The sequence below is a fragment of the Sturnus vulgaris genome, chromosome 10 (assembly GCF_052056855.1).
Source record: "Sturnus vulgaris isolate bStuVul1 chromosome 10, bStuVul1.hap1, whole genome shotgun sequence".
Lineage (NCBI taxonomy): Eukaryota > Metazoa > Chordata > Aves > Passeriformes > Sturnidae > Sturnus > Sturnus vulgaris.
This window is the reverse complement of record NC_142252.1, coordinates 5133004-5146947: the sequence shown is the minus strand read 5'-3', so window position 1 is coordinate 5146947 and position 13944 is coordinate 5133004.

Here is a 13944-nt window from a genome sequence, read left to right as displayed (position 1 = left end):
CCCTCTGCCAAGGCTGAGCTGCTGAGCATTTAATCACAACCAGGAGATGGGAACCAAGCCCAGAGCTTTTCATGGCCACTTCCCAGGGAGATAGAAGGATTTGAAAGCATCCCAAAGTGTCCAAAGGCAGCTTGGCTCCAGCTGTTTTAAACAAGGCTCAGAGGTGAGCACACCTGAACACACCTGTGAGACCATTGGGACCCTTCCCTTCCCATACCTGGAGTAAGGAGCAGGAAATTGGAGCAGAGCTTTCTACAGCAACACGAGCTACAAATCCATCGGTATCCCCAGATAATCCTTTCTTCCTGTGAGAGAACAAGAGGATCAGAAAGGACATGAGCAGAGAACTGGTTCAGGCAAACAGGAGGAGATGGGTTTCATCCATTCCCTGGATGCTGTTCATGCCAAAGGATACGGTGACTGCTGAGAGTCCACTTGGATCTGGGAGGAAAAATCCATAAATACAAAGAAACTAGGGCCTCCAGTTGCTCCACCTCTGGTTTAGATTGGATATTAGGGCAAGTTTCTTCACTAAAAGTGTGATCAGACACTGGAAGAGCTGCCCAAGGCTCTGGGGGAGTCATGTCCATGGAGGGATTTAAAAGATGTGGATGTGGCACTTGGGGACATGGGTCAGTGGTGGCCTTGGAAGTGCTGTGGGAACAGCTGGACACGATCTTGGAGAGCTTTTCCAACCTTAATGATCCCATAATTCTACACATAGACAACAAAACCCTTGAGCTGAAGTTTGTGGGGAATGTTACCTGGCTCTGAACTCAATCCACACTGGAACAGATCCTTCACCCAAACATCTCCAATCTGCCAAGGCCTAGAGTGGTGATGATGCTGGTACAGCCTTTCTCCCTGCTTGGTCCAAGTCCTCCCCAAATCCACTAAAACTGCCATGGAGGCAGGTTGGATTCCTTATTTACCAATCCTTACCCTCACAGCTGGGAATGTCCTGCAGTCAATGCATCACACCTTGTCCAGTGAATGCAAGTGGATGTAACCCCTGATTTTCAGTACACGGCCAGAACATTTCTGCCAAGCAGAATTCCTTCCAGAATTCCTCACTGGGACCTGATGCCAGTCGGTCAGGAGGACAAAACAAGTCGTGTCTCATGAATATGGAGCAGGGAGAAGTCGGGAGGGAGCGGGGGGAGCATCAGGGATTCATCGAGCTCTCTGAACGGCGCTCACGGCTCAGCACACCAGAACTGCAAATATCGACGATTCCAGCAGGCTGGGGGCGATTCCTGGGGAGAAATGGACACTTTGGAAAGGCAAATTCTCTGTGAGTGAGATCTGCTGTCTCAGAGCTCATTCTGAGCTTGGCACCAAAAAGAGGGAAATGCCTGGGGCACGCATAAGGATTCCTGCAATGTTCCATTTATCCCGTTTTGGGCTGGTGGCTGCTGGCCGTGTTTATGGGCACTGCATTAACCCCTGGGTGAAACGATTGGCATCAGCAGCTTCCCAGTGCCCTTCCCACTCTGCTCAATCCAACAGCAGAGAATGGGATGCATCCAGCACATGGCTAATGTGGGATTGCAGCGGGAGCCCCGCTGGAAATGGAGAGAACCCTGCAAGAGGCGGTGCGAATTCATTAGGAATCCGTGCGGCTCCAATCGAGAATAGCTAAGCAGTGACCTTCATACAAAATGTATCGTGCAATGCTCTCTATTAAAATAATCATAAACACAGTCAGCAGTAAACAAAACAATCCAAATGTGCCTGGAAAACAAATGCAGCCAGGGGATGGTGGATGGAGCAGGGATTAAATTTCCATTTAGGTATTACAGGCCATGAAGGGAGGTTTGTTGGGGTTTTTTTGCCTTTTCTCTTTTCAAATGGTGTTTCCAAAATCAATAGCGAGGGGGAGGGAAATGGGGTGATTGGGAACATGGGGAGTAATTGCTCCAGTTTGTCACTGCTTGTGTTCCATGTTGGAGCATCCACGAGGGGAGGAGGCTGCTGAAGCCAGCCCCAGTCAATATTTGTCCAAAGCACAGGGAAAATCCTGCAGTCCTGTGGGCTTTTGGATCCCATGCTTCCCCTCTGCCAACATCTGTCCTTCCCACCGGGATGAGAGATGGATTCAGGACCAAACCACCGTGGTGCCAGATGACACAGGAACACACAGAGCACGGCAAAGCCAGACTGGGATCTGCAGGATGGCAAAACAGGCCTACAGAGAGACTTCCAGAGGGAAGGATGAGGCTGTGCCAGACCCTGAGCTCCTTCCAGGGGCTGTGGCATTGTTGAAGCTGAAGGAAAAGACTCATTTTGTCTCTCTGAGGTGCTACAAATGAAGTCCTGCAGTAATTTTCAGTCCTGTGCTGGCAGGAAAGGTGATGCCCCAGAGGAGAAGCCAAGGTTCCTTTGTGCATCAGGTAGAGAAACCAAAGGCCAGTGTCTGCTGGGGGTCCCAGGCTGGTGGCCACTCTCTGCTGGATACATCCAGCTGTCCCCAGAAATGGAGAGCTGGGAGTGTTGAGCAGGAGCAGGGGTGGTCATGGCTGCCCAGTGAGGATCATCATTCCCAGAGGGTGATCAATGATCCTGGGAGTCTTCATAGAATCCCAGGAGGGTTTGGGTGGGAAGAGACCTTAAAGCCCATCCAGTTCTACCCCTGCCATGGGCAGGGACACCTTCCACTATCCCAGGCTGCTCCAAGCCCTGTCCAGCCTGGCCTGGGACACTTCCAGGGATCCAGGGGCAGCCACAGCTTCTCTGGGCACCCTGTGCCAGGGTCTCACGTCCCTCACAGAGAGGAATTTCTTCCCCATATCCCATCTAACCCTGCCCTCTGGCAATGGGAAGCCATCCCCCCTTGTCCAGTCATTCCATCCCTTGGAAAGAACTTCTCTCCACGCTGCTTGTCAGCTCCTTCAGGTACTGGAAGGTGACAATGAGATCACCTGGAACTTTTCTTCTCCATGCTGAACAATCCCAGTTCTTCCAGCCTTTCCTCCTTATCTTCTAAGATTCTCCTTCCCTGCCAGTAATTCCCACATGGTTTCACCAGTGCCCACCTTGCTTTGATGTCCTTAGAAGCCAGCTTGGGGGTTTTCCCCATTTTCCACAAGTTTCTTCAAAATCCTCAGTCAGACCTGTTGCAGTTTCTGCAGGAGCAGACTCAGAGGATCTCATCTGCTGCAGTCCCTGCTTTTCTCTTCCATGCTCTCAGGCCTTGCCTTTGCTCTTCCATTGGAGGATATTCCCACCATCCCTTGCCAGGAGACCTCCAAAACCACGGGAAGGATCTCAGGAGTCAGGATGGAGACAATTCCCAGTGTCTGACTCCCCTCTCCTGCCCTCCTCCCAGCAGCCTGAGTGCTCCATCATTTCCATTCTTCATCCAGCTCTGTTCTGTTCCTGCTCTGCCTCCATCCCAATCCTTAGGAGCAAAATCATCTTCAGCCTGGGCCTTCCTGGATTAGCTGCAACCTTCAGCTACACGAGGGAAGAACAAGGAAGAGCAAAGGCTCCAGGGACAGCCTTTGTTGGAGGTTTTAATACATTTTTCCAATTCCAGTGAAATCTGAATTTCTCAATTTTCATTTTCTCCTGACATTTCCCAAATTCTGTGTCACATTGTTTTGGATGATCAGCCTTTTTTCCATCCTTTCTGCTCCTTTCTCCATTTGGGAAGGTTCCAATCTTGCTGCTCATGTGTTTAGTCACCCTGCCATAGCTGGAATTTTTTGCAACATATTTTCCCTGTTACTTCTCAGCCAACTTCCAGACTGCCTCCTTAACTTTCAGGCCCCCAAATTTTCCATCAAGTTTCTATAAAATTTCCTGGATTTGCCCCTGTGATTTGAGAGAGATCCACACTTACTTTCTTCCTCTCAGCTTCCAAATGATTTTCTAATGGTTTGTCACCAGTTATTTCCTGTGACCACCTCAGCAGCTATAACAAGTTCACCGAGTTTGAGGATTCTAAGATGACAAATCATTTGTTGGATTGGATCCCATCTGAAGAAACCTCATCCCATCCATAGTGTGATCGTTTTTCTGATCTCCCCTTTCCTTTGTGTGCCAGGAGATCCTGGGCTGCCCTCCAAGTCTGGCTGCATTTCCAACACTCCCAACTTCTGTGGCTCAAACCAGTGTCCAACACATTCCCACTGGAAATCTTCCCCCTTCCTTCCCTCTTCTCCATCCCTCACCTGCTGCCATTGTGTGCCCTCAAAATTGATTTTAATATTCATTGTATGATCTCATCTGGGAGTTTTTTCCTTCTTTTCCAGGGAATGAGACAGGTTTGACATTTTCCTCTCGAGCCTTTCCAGTGCTCCCACGTCACTGAAATCATTCACCCTAAAAAGCTCTTCTTTAAGTGAGCATTATCAACGAGCTGCCATCGATGCCTCCCTCCTGATTAGCACTAATGAATCTAATAGGCTGCTGTTATCAGTATCCCTGCACATCATATGGTTTATTGATGGACTTGGGTGCCTATTTGCTCTAATGAAAACTATGGAATTGCAGATCCATCATGCCTAAGTGGTGATGGAGCCCAGAGCCAGCTGTAATTGTTGATTCCTTTGCTGAGAAGGGGATTTGAGAAGCTCTAACTACAAAAAGCCATTGAGTTATTTTTTAAAAAATTCTAATAAATAACCCGCTTTCCAGTAAAGGCAGAAAATTCACACTGATAAAGGAAAATAAATTTTCATGTAGGGCATAATTAGTTAGTGGGATGGAAAGTTGTTCAGCCCAAGAATGGAGTGATGGAAAAGCTCAGGGATTACCTGGATGGTCAGAAGGCCACAGCTACAGCTCTGGCTGGAGAGGGTTGGGAAGGGACACAGAGCTGCATGTCCCAGGTTTGCTACAGATCATGATGAGTCCTCAGGAGGGGCAGGAAAGACAGAAAGTCTTGTACCACGTTCTAAAGTACCTGGGGAGAACCAAGGTCACCAACCTGCTGGGCATCTGACCTGCCACTGCTCAGAGACCCCCATTTCTGTCCTTTCACAGGGTCCCAGGATGGTTTGGGTGGGAAGGGACCTTAAATCCCATCCAGTCCCAGCCCTGCCATGGGCAGGGACACCTCCCACTATCCCAGGCTGCTCCAAGCCCTGTCCTTGGCCTTGGTTATTTCCAGGGATGGGGCAGCCACAGCTTCTCTGGGCACCCTGTGCCAGGGCCTGAGCACTCTCACAGGGAAAAATTCCTTCCCAAAATTCCATTTAACCCAGCCCTGTGGCAGCCATTTCCCATTCTTAATTCTTATTTAAGCTGCCACATTCCCCTGTTTATGATGAAATAACTTCCTTCAATTCCTTATACATTAAAATGAGTTGTTAATAATCCTTATCTATAATGTGAACTCAGCATTCCGTATTAGAATAAATGCAATAAACAACTGGCATGCTTCAGAAAATCAGGCAGCTTCAGCTGAATATTTTTTAATCTAAAGAAAACCTTGGGGTCTTTGTAGAATCTGAATTTTCTCACACTTTCTATAAAAATCAGAACCATTTCCGACTTTTTTCCCCACCAAAATCTGGGTGCTGAGGGTTTTAAAGAAGAGGGTGATTGTAAAGGTTAAATTATATTGGATCAAAATGTGTTTCCAGGCAGGACAGGGGGGCTCAGGAGTCACTGTTGGTCACACTCCTGGTCAGCCCAGGTGTGGGGGATTCAGGTGATGCCTTGACCTGTGTCCAGCAGGAATTCCAAACCCACTCAGGCTGTCCATGCACATTTCTGGCTGGGTGACCACCAACACCCAGTTTTGAGGACACCCAATGACTCTGGGGACAGTTTTTTCCTGCGAAGTCAGAAATCCCCTGGACGAACCAAGCCGTGGCTGTCATTCCAGAGGGAGACAGTCTGCAGGGACAGAGCCTTCATCCCGCCTTCTCCTGGCTTTTCCTCTGATTCCTGGTATGACACAGGCTGTGCTCGGCCCTGCCTGCCCTGGGGGACACACAGGGGACCTCCAGGTCAGGCCAGCTGTGCCACATCTGGAGCTGTCACAGCTGCACGGAGTAACCCTGACATCTAGTGGCTTCCAGAGCCCGAGCCCTGGCCACCCCGAGCCCCGGCCATCCCCTGGCTCCCCGGGTGGAGCAGGGATGAGCAGGAGGCAGCCACAGGCTGTCCCAAGGCATCCATGCTTCCCATGGATGCAGCTTTTCCACAGGGCACAACGAGGTGTGGACAACCAGCACCACTCCGAGGGATGTTGTTAATAAAGTAATGTATGTCACTAAGGAATTTTATTTTATTTTTTTTTTTGTTACCAGGCTGTTGAGTTTTGGTAGCCCCAAAGCTGAGCTTGCCCAGGGGATCTTGCCCGAGGGAAGCTTTTCCATGGCCTCCTTGGGAAAACAAAGTGTGGGACAAGGGGTTTCACCAGACAACTGCCTGCGTGCTGGAAACACTCCAGGGATGCTCCAGGAGCAGGCAGGAGGAGGTGCCAAGGACAGGGAGTTCTCAGTGTGACCTCTTCCCATATTAATGCTGGAAATTCCATTTTAATGGAGAGTGGAGGTCCCAGCTTCCCACTCCTGCTGCAAAGGTGGCTTTTGGAGGAGGGATTACATAACAAAGCCTTCCCTGAGCAGGAACACCCTCTGCCTGCTCTCCCAGGGGCAGATTTTGGGAGATGTGGGAGATCTGGCTGCCCTCTTGCAGCTGATCAGGCAAGACAATGTCTCAGTTCAGTCAGCTTTTGGTGTCCCTGTCCCCTGGCTGTGCCACCAAACCCTGTTGCCACATCCCCCAGACCCTGCCTGGGTCTCCTGATGCAGCTGGAAATCCTCCCCAGCTCCCCCTGTGCAGGAAAATGTCCCAAAGGGGGAAGCACCCAGGAGCAGAGGCAGTGGAGGAGATGGAAACAGGGAGAGGTTTTGCTGCACCACTCCCAGTGATGACAGCAACACTGCCTGCAAATGGAAATGCAAACCCTGCCACGTCCACGGGGTGAAGGAATTCACACAAAAGCAGCTTGGGAAGCAGCAAAAACCAGGGAACAATCATCCCAGAGATTCCCCAGGGCTGGTGTCCCTGTCCCCAGTGCTGGCAGCCCCAGGGAGCTCAGGGGTGCCAGGCACAATTTGGGCACCGTTTTTCCCTGCTGACTCCAGATGTCCCAGCAATGTGGGAAAGCCATGATCCCCACATTTCCAGCTGCTGGTCCCTCTGCACTGCCTGTGCTGGGAGCCCTGGGTTTGGCCCATTCCACCAGCTGGGCAGGGCTGCTCTGGAATTCCCAGATGCCAAGGTGGCCCAGGAGGTGAGGCACGTGTGGGATGGGCTGAGGTGGAGCACAGCCCTCCATGTGAGCTGCAACATCCCTGTGCTCATGGTGCTGACCCATAACCCCTCCTGGACATCCCAGGGATCCTGGATCGTGCCTCCTTCTCCTGCTGCAGCCAAAGGGAGAACAGGCACCAGCCATGGAAGGACAGACAAACTCCTGCCACTCAATCCCCTCAGCAGCTTTGGGACATCCAGACCTTGTGCTTGCAAGAAATGCTGCTTGGACAGACACCCCTGGCAGCATTCCCGTGGTGTTTGTTGGTGCCTCTGCTGTGCTGAGGGCAGTGGAACTCACCAGAGGATGTGAAATCCTGGTGCTTTGCCACAGGGAAAAACTCCCCAAGGGATGACGCCTTGGGTTTGAGCTTTTCTATTTTTCAGAATCTCTGCTGCTTGCTGTGTAACTCTGAAACTTCATGTTAGGTGTTAGTAAGGTCTCTTCACAGGGGAGTTGGACACAATGATCCCTTTCTAGCCAGAGAATCAAGGACAACTGGTACCCAAAAGCCAGAAACAACAGTGAGGGAAAGGGGGCGAGCCAGGGCTGAGACTTCATAGCCTGGGGCTGTGCTCGGATAATTGACCCCAAGATGAACCAAAACTTATAAAAGTGTAAAGACTCGTGACCAAGATCCTCCTTGGATTAGATCTGGGTGCAGCCCCAGCCAGGCTCTTGCTCTGCCCAAGGTGCATCCTTTCAATAAATTCCTATTTTATTCCTTTTGCTCTGTCTGGTCTCTGTTCCAGGTCAGCCTTTCCAGGCAATAGGAAAAGCAGGGAGGAGTTTGCCTGTTTTCACAGAATCCCAGGATGGTTTGGCTTGGCAGGGACCTTAAGTCCATCTCGTTCCACCAGAGGGACACCTTCCACCAGCCCAGGCTGCTCCAAGTGCATTTGGGGCTCCTGAGGATGGGAATGAGGATTTACTCTAAGCATTGCCAAGGGATGCAGTGGCAGGGGTGTAAAAGCTGTGCCCCATACCTGCTGTCCCCTCCAAGGTCCCCAGGGAGGGTTCCCACAGAGAATTCCCACCTCCCCACCCTACACAAGCCTTTCCCCCTCTCCTCCTGCCATCCCTCTTCCCTGGACAGAAGATCCCATGATTTTCCATTCCCTTCCAGCCCCAGGATTCCATCCTCCTCCTGAAAGTCACTCCCAGGGTGAAATTTGAGGTTGTAAATTATTAAAATGTTATCAAGAGTGTGGAGACTTGCCCATTTTTTTTTTTTTTTTTTTTTTTTTGCTGGTGGTGAAGAAGCTGATGTATAATTCAATTTTTCCCCCACACTTTCTTCAGTAATACTTAGAAACTTTCCATACACACACACACACACACACACACACACACACACACACACCCACACACACACAGATGCAGATCCAAACCTTATTTCCATTTATTTCAAAGTCTCTTTGGGCCAGAGGCTTTATCTTCTCTCTTTCTGCTCAGTGCTGAGAAAAGTCTGGGTGTTGTCATTATATGAATAATATATAATAATAATAAATTCAGCATTCTTCCTTTTGGAATGTTTCTTCATAAGAAATGATTTTAAATGCTTTTTCTGAGGGGGAAGAAGCAGGTGAGAGCACATATATGGAACACAGTTATTACTATTCTCTAATAGACAGAGCAAACCCAGCTTCAATTTACAGTTTCCTGACAGGATCTCCTTAAATCAAAACACCACCCTGCTTATCATTTTCTGGACTTTAATTCCTGGGGCTGAAACTTCCTTGGCTGGTGTTTAACAGGGTTCAGCTTTCCTTAAAAACAGGAAGGAAGCAAACTCGTTTTTTTCAAACTCTTCTTTTCTCCTCTCACATTTAAGCAATTTTAGAACCTTGTGGGATTTCTGTGCTCCCAGGAAAATAAAAGCCTTGGCTGTTTGACAGAGCAGCTGAGGTCAATGGTGGCCTCTTGGAAATACATCCAAACTTAGTCCCAGCCAAGAGCTCCTGGAAAAGCCAGGTTGCACCATCCCTGTGGCTCTTTTTTGGTGACTGGAAGGCTGAAACCTCCGAATCTGGGCTCTGCCTAAGGGGGAAATGCAGTGAAGGAATGGGAAGGAGGAAGGAGGGCAGAAGCATGAGGGCTGAGCAGTGGGAGAGGGCTGGAAAAGCTGCAGAGGAGGAGATGGGATGAGGTTCAAAGCCCTGTCCAGCCTGGCCTTGGGCACTTCCAGGGATCCAGGGGCAGCCACAGCTGCTCTGGGCACCCTGTGCCAGGGCCTCCCCACCCTCACAGCCAGGAATTCCCTCCCATTATCCCATTTAAACCTCCTCTCTTCCAGCTTAAAGCCATTCCCTGTGTCCTGTCCCTCCATCCCTTGTCCCCAGTCCCTCTCCAGCTCTCCTGGAGCTCCTTTAGGCTCTGGAAGGGGCTCTGAGCTCTCCCTGGATCCTCTAGGTGAACACCCCCAGCCCTCCCAGCCTGGCTCCAGGCCAGAGGGGTCCAGCCCTTGGAGCATCCCTGTGACCTCCTCTGGACTCTCTCCAGCAGCTCCAACATCCTTCTGGCGCTGGGGACCCCAGGGATGGAGGCAGCTCTGCAGGTGAGACCCCACCTGAGCAGAGCAGAGGGGCAGGATCACCTCCATCAGCCACTGTCACCTCTTTATAATAACACATAAATAATGCATAAAATACATCATGTGTGTAATGCCTGTCCTACATAACATCCAGCCTCCTTCAGCACGAGGTGACAGAAGCTCCTCTGTGAGGACTCACTCTGTCCCTTCCAGGAGTTCTCTTCCTGATTTCCACCCCAAAATCCTCTTGGTCCTGGCAGGGAGCTTGAGCTGGGAGGTCAGTGGTGCAGTGATATCCCCCTGGTCCAGTGCTCCCCACAAAGCTGCTCTGATCCACTCCCTGCAGCTGAGGGAAGGGCTTTTCTCATCCTTCTGCAGCTTTTACTGAGCTCAGGACCTGGAGCTGCTCCTCTTCCAAGCGTTTTGGTGGCACACATTCCCAGAGCTGCCTCTGGGCTGGCACATCTCGCTCCAGGAGCCCAAGCAGCATCTTGGAGGAAAGCTGGAGCATTAGCAGAAGCATTCTCATTACACATCTGGCAAGTCTGGCACTTTAGAAACATCAAATGTGTGAACACGACCCAGGAACACAGTTCAGAGTGAAATGTAGCCTGTTAAATGCTCTCCTGTTTGGGCTTAAGAGCTCAAAAACTGCCAGGGAGCTCCCAGCAAACCTGGCTCTCCATCCACGGGCAGCACTGCAATGCCAGAGGTAGGAAAACCTCGGGAGAGGATGATAAACGGGGCTGTGAGTAACAGGGAGTGAGCTGTACACTGAATTTTGAGCAAGGAGCAGCCCGGGCACAGCTGGGGAGGGACAGCTCTGAGCTCACCCTGGTATTTGTGTCCTTTGTCCAACAAAAACCTGGCTCCTCCTCCAGGGGGAACTTGCACCAGAATGGATGAGGAGAGGAAGTTGTCAGCTGCCTCCAGCACCACCATTAGAGAGGGATTATTTTGAAGGATTGTTTTCTCTCCTTTTAATGGAAGCCAATCCATTGAGGTGCTTCTCACCTTGCTGAAATAATAAAGAGGCTTTTTAATGCATTCCCCAGCCTGGCTCTGCCTTCCCCATCTCTCCTTAATGAATCTTCCAATATATGATGGGAGCTGCAGACACAGATCAGCAGCAGGCTGGGACTGCAAATCCACGTTCCTAAAAAGGCATTTTTTGAACCCAAACAGGTTCCTCGTCCTTGGAACACACTGTTCCTCTCCCAGGTGGACTTGAAGGAGAAGGAGACAAATAGCATGGATCAAGGAAAGGTTTGGGTTGGAAGGAACTTTAAAAATCCTCGAGTTCCAACCCTTGCATTGATGCCAATCATTAATTTCATTAATTGCCTTCCTGTTTATGGAACACAAACTTGGATGTAGACTCAATCTAGGAATTTAATTACGGGCAGAAATCACTTTTCTCTGCTGAGCTTGGAAATTTAAAGTCACCTTTCTTGCAAAGGAAGTAAATATCTTTCAACCACAACAAATTTTTGTGGGGTTTTAAAATTATTTTTCTTTTTCCTCATTCACTTGCTGCCTTTACACTCAGTCTTGGAAGTGAGAAAATAAATAATTAACCAGAACAAGAGAGGCACCACAAGCACTGAAGTCATTCAGCTTAGAGGAAAGAATGAGAAGTGATTTGATTGTGAGGGATCATGAGCAGTAATAAGAATTTACAGTTATTTCCTAGAAGCAATGGGGATGGAGCGTGGTCCTCTGTTACAGCACTGTAAAGTTAATATTTTTAACTCAGAGCCTGGTGCTGGAATGCCAGAGGAAGAAGGAACTTGACTAAAACCCAGTGCAAGGTCTGCTGTGTCCTCTCAGCTCTGAATTGAGTCATTTCTCTCTCCAGCAGCAAAGCTGCTGTGCCCAGGCCTGTCCTTCTGTTTGCTCTTAGGAAAAAAATGCTGATTTATGGCCGTGGACTCGCCTCGGAGTCATTTACCCTGATATCTGCTTCCCAGATAAGTGGATAAATGGGATAAATGGGAGCTGCTCCTTGCGTGCAGAGAGCCCTGTCAGTAAATATGCATTATTGCTGGGATTAGCCCGCGGAATCAGAGCCATTGCTCATGCTCTGCTCGCTGCACACTTCCCCTAACTCACTGCTAAAAGCCCATCTGTTTCAACGAGCTCCTGATGCCCAGTAATCGATAGTTCCCACTATCGGGAACACCGGGATGTGCCGGGATTGGGGGATCCCCCTCCCCAGCCAGGCACGCCAGGGGAAAGCTGGAGAAACCCTAAAACCAATTCCTTGTCTAATTGTTACTAAGCTGCAGCTTGACCCCAAAATCTGAGCCCAAATCACCACCTGGCCACTCCTCCAGCTTCCCCTCCACTCTGTTCCTGCAGGGCAGGAGAGATTCCTTACTGTCCCAAGGCTTTTAGGGATGGGATTTGAGACCCCCCCCAAACCTCTGCACGAAGGCAAACCTGGCATCCCGCAGTCCCCATGGGCGGGTATGGCCCCAAACCCCACTGCAGAGAGGGTCTGGGGGTGGCAGCCCCAAAATGCAGGTCTGGAGGTGTCACACTGATGGGGCAGGGGCTCCAGGGGCTCGGGGAGCCTCACCCCACTGAGCAGGAGCACACCGGTGGCCCAGGCACCATCCCGGGGTGCAGGAGGATGTTCCCCACCCTGCCAGGGGAGCTGCTGGCCCAGCCCGAGGGACACTCCTCTAAGATCCCGGTTCCTTCACTGCCACAGCATCTGCCTCACGCCACGAGCAGGAGGGGATGTGATTTATCCACAGCTGGGAATGTTTGGCTGCAGACAGGGAAGCTGCTGTTCCAGAGCAGCTCTGCACCCCCAGGAGCAGCACAGACCCCTCTGTGCAGCTGCAGCACCACAACTGTTGGGAAGGATAAGGATTTGACAGGAAGGTCTCACAGATTTATATGTACAACAGAAAAATCTTTGAATGTAGAAGCAGAAGAAGGAATAGAAATGAAAGCAAGATTTGATATAGAAGAAAAGAATTGCTGAGCCATCTCACTGGCTAACAAAGAAGGCAACGGGTATGTTAGTTGGAAGAGGTTTTCATGGCTCAGAGCAAAGGATAAATCCACCTCAAACAGAAAATGTTTTTACTGAGCAAAAAGGTCTCACAAGCAAAGAAAAATGCCATGTTGCGAGTAGAAAGAAAGGTCTGAAAATTTTCCACTGCGAGAAAACTGAAAAACAACTTCTAGCTTAAACTGTAACATACTATTTGGGATTGGAATATAGTAACATTAATATGGTAATGTTAGTAGTTAGGACAGGCTATAGTAAAGGTATTGATTGGTTGTTATGTATTGGAATGTTCAACAAAGACAAGTATATAATGCATTGTAACCAGAACTGGAGTGACTTCAGCTCCAGCTGAGGCTGACGGGCTGTGGGCTGGGCTCCTGTCACCCACGACCCGTGAATTAATAAAGAGCATTTTAAAGAGCCAGTCTGAAGTCCTGCATCCCTCGTTTCAGCTCGGACATACAACCCTCCTTTTCCCAGGTGAGCCCACAAACAGCTCAGTGTTGTTTTTGCTTGAGGCTTTGCAGGGATTCCCGCCTTTCAGCTGTAGGTTTTTGTCACAGAACTCCTGGGGAGGTGGTTTCTGTGTGCTGCAGGACACAGGGCTGCTGCTGGAATTGCAGCTTCAGCAGTGTGAGGACAGGGAAGCTGCTCCCTGCTTGTGAAAGAGGCAAAAATTCATCTAATGTGCCTGCAGACCTAAGGAGAGCCCATTTTCCCCTCCATCTCAGTACCATGTGTTTGCTCAGACTAAATTCAATGTCTCTGCCTCTGATGCCTTGACAAGGAGCAGTTTGTCAAAGGAGAAATGCAACTTCAGAGACCCAGACCCAGCCACAAACTTCCCTTTGAATCCCAGCCTGTGCTGTGTTTGCTCCACTTGTAAAAGCCTGGTTTATTTGCCCACTTGAGCTCCTCAGTGTAAATATTTGCCCTTGCTCGTGGCACTCATTAAATCCTCAGGATTAGAGCTGGATGTGAGTGGGGGGGCTTTGCTGGGGTGTGGGCTTTGCCTGCCCAGCCCTTGTGTCAGGCTGTGTTTGCTCAGCTGCTCAGCACATTTGGGGCCCCAGAGCCCCACTCTGGGACCCATTTCCTTGTTTATTCGAT